The sequence below is a fragment of the Liolophura sinensis genome, chromosome 8, assembly GCF_032854445.1.
Source record: "Liolophura sinensis isolate JHLJ2023 chromosome 8, CUHK_Ljap_v2, whole genome shotgun sequence".
In the NCBI taxonomy this organism is placed as follows: Eukaryota; Metazoa; Mollusca; class Polyplacophora; order Chitonida; family Chitonidae; genus Liolophura; species Liolophura sinensis.
The window spans coordinates 46,233,762-46,237,595 of record NC_088302.1 but is presented as its reverse complement, the minus strand read 5'-3'; positions in this window follow the sequence as shown (position 1 = coordinate 46,237,595).

Here is a 3,834-nt window from a genome sequence, read left to right as displayed (position 1 = left end):
TTTCTGATCTCTTTTAAGCAATAACAATTACGTATATATGAACAGAAAAGAAACAACTTTGCAACACCCTGGGTTTTGTATGTACATATATCTCCCTGTGTACTTTAAACTAACAACTATAGAACACATAAAATGTTGGTCAATATTTTTCTAATTAGCATGAGTTTCAGGACGTTCTCAAAAGTGAATAACATCCCTAATAATGTATTCTCTGAACCGTCAACAGTTAAATAGATGACAGAACTTTAACAATAATAATTTAAGCAAAAGTCGCAAGGATCACGAGGCTGTCTTAGACTTATGTCAGACTTATAATTTCAACTTGTGGTACAATTTCTGAACTTATTTATGTCTTACGTATAAACACGTAACACTGTAATATATCTGTAATGGATTTTTTTTGGCGATATTCAGTGCCAAATGAACAAGACACTGTTATATCGAAGCCAAGGATAAATAATGTAACTGTTATTACCAATAGCAGCTTCTCTTCAGTCATGTTTTCACTTAAAAAGGACAATACTAAAATTTCATAATTTAAACTTTCTATATTTACAAATAAATTACGTTACGCATTGGATTTTATTATTTATCCATTTGAATAATATTTCAAGCCCTGTATATTTAAGAGCCTTTCGAAGACGCCGGAAACCTTACAAGATCCCGGAGCAACCCACCGCACCTGGTCAAGTAGCAGACAAACCTCCTAAGGTAAAGCTGCAACTTGGTCCATAGGTCAGCATAATACAACCTTTACCATACATAGATGAACCATGAAATTTCTAAAAGGAAAAATCTAAACAACTTTCATTAACATGCCTGTATGAATTCACAAACGTCGTTAATGGCTATACTTGCGCCATGTATCGATATCTGTCTGTCTACTATAAGAAACCACACTGACAATATAGAGCTATTAGGGTTTTATTGACGTGTCAGCCGATTATCACGTGACGCTTTCAGCGCCAGTGATTGACCAAGTTCATAACGGTTTCAACAACATGGCTACTCGGCGTGAATCCTCCGTCAGTGCCATATCCCCAATGCTGAACTCGGTTTTCAAAACTTTATAGAGTTTTTTTTACATATTGTGTCCTATGTCATTTTTTCTGTGTATATATAGTGGCAGACTTTATGTTCATTTTATATAAGCAGCTGTGACTGTACTATACTACTTCATGTCAAAGCCTCTCAGTATACTTAGTCCTATATAAAACTCATTACATGTAATACCGAACCACCAAAAAATATGTTCAACTCTAAACGGAAAATGTTTGTCCCAGGTTTTATATGCCGCACACTGCTTGCAAAACAAACAAATTACATTACACCAGAATCATCACTCCACTGAGGCAAACACAGAACCAAAACAGAGGAATGAACGGTGAGGTGTTTTTGTTGGCAAGATAAGGCACTTATTTGCGGTAAGAAAACGCCGACAAACAAAACACCCTCTCATTATCAGTCAACACAAACATTTTGTTTTACAGTTATGTGGATATATACATATATAGCTTTAATACACATCGTGCGATTGGTTTAACGCTACTTATATATATTTATCTATTTACAAACAACTTATACCACGTCCACAATCAACAAACACACAACCTCAATTAGTACATTCAGTGAAACGCTACAGGTTTGCATAGTGTCCAAGTATATTAACAATAAAAGGTTGCCGTTCTTCTACAAAATGCGTCTCTAAAATGAAGTCAAAAGGTCATATTAGCAGACCAATCGTGTTTACTTACACACTTCTACACCAACAGTTACCATGTCGTGCATCGAGTGTATCATTTGGTGTTCTATTGACAATTAATCGAGTGAGGACTACAAGTCACTTGTTTCTGGTAGAAACGTTAAAACAAACGCTAATATCCTTTAAAACAAGCCTGAAAAACTTTGCATACATTTCAAATCTGTCTCTTTTTTTAAGTTTGTACTTTCCATGTTTAAAAATTGCCTCAATATAACGGAGTTAATATGGCATAATGACTTTCAGCAGATGATGTTTTCAAAGGACAATCTCATCACAACAGTTTGGCACAGGTATGCGTCGAGAAAATAATAGCGTTTTGTTAAGAATCTGCATCTCGAAACTACAGGGATACAATATAACATGATTCTTAAGCAGCCCAAACTTCTAATGAATATCAACCTGCGGATGGTCGTGGGTTTCCCCGGGTCTGTCCGGTTTCCTCCCACCATAAATATTCTTGAGAACAGCGTAAAGCATCAATCAAATAAACAAATAAATGTAATGAATTTCTAAACTGAACACCTATGAATAGGTGTCATTTGCAAGCAGCGCACCAGTCTTCTGGTTCAGGAATTGTATGATCAAACATTAATCAGTTAATGGGATGATGATGTAGGAAAGTAAGAATTTCCCTACATGTTCCTCAGACAAATGTTACAAAGACAAATCATAAATTATTAGCATTCTGTCAACTGCAAATTAGAAATAGTTGAAGTTATGTTGGGCAAGGTCTTTTTTGAGCCTGCACATGTCAGAGACGAATCATTTCGCAACTATGATGACGACTGACTAGTTAGTGGAGGGTACTGAGTTGATGGAACGATGTATTCTAGAACTAACCAAGCCATATGTTATTATCTCTGCTGTCGGCGCCAGAGTCTTAATGGTCGTACTGAAACATTTCTGTTGGTAACAGCAGAAATGAAAGTACAGTGTTACCTCCCTTTCCATGAGGTAGCTAGAAAAATGTTTATCAATGAGGAATTCATTAGAAAAGCATCAGATTATAGACAAAAGTACATCAGGGTTTATATTAACAGTCTTTACAGTGTGTCTTTTCGTGGGAATGCGCCATCAACATAAGCTATGTACAAGGCTACAAGGGAGTTGAAAAAGACTCGGGTAATATTTACGCGCTGATTTCCACGTGCATTCTGACGTCTTTTTCCCCCCATGGCCACTTGCTTTTACTGATTTTATATTGGTTGAAACTGAATGTTTTAGAGATGTTCAATTTGCAAAAGGAAAACAGCGGAAATAAGAAGTTTATCATGTTAGATACTGTCAGGTGTCACCGTTGAATATGAGATTTTTGCCTTGTATTATTCTCGGTTCAAACATTTTTGAAAGGATTTTCATACTTTGTTGTGAAAAACTCTGGATTAGAACTTCCATCAGACAGACTGTCAGTTGCGTAGCAAGTTGCTTATACCACTACACCACTCGAGTTGGGCTAGAATTTGGTTTTTAGACGTTTTTAAAACAGATGAACATGGTAGGGGTTGAATGCCTAATGACATGTGTTACACGCTTTTGCCACGTCAAAAACATCTGAAAAGGGTCTCCTCCATATTTGGTCAGCCTCATTCTGGGAAGCATGAATTAATTGATGTAAGTAGTGCCGTAGAAAGTTACACGTAAATATCACCCTAGTCTTTACAGCTTCCCAGAGCTGACGTAAAGAAAAGCCCACCATATGTGGCAGGCAAGTATTTGGCACCCATGGATATCACAACAATACAAGAACGAACTGCTTTTTACACAGTCGATCTTAGTACCTTGTAGTCATGCCTTTGTGTCTGTACTCCACCATGTCACTGTCCACATTTTCTTGACCTTGGTGACCTTTGTCTTTGCGACGTTATGCACAACATTCGTGTCAGCTTGCACGCATTATTATAAAAACAAACAGTCAATGCATACATCTCACAAAACCGTTTCTTGGAAATTTTACAACAATCCCTTGTTCTGTTAGCTTTCCCAGAATAACAGGTTCAAATTATTCTTCTGGATACTCTGAATTCACCAACACTTATATTGGAATACTTTTCCATCTATAAATACAACTATAG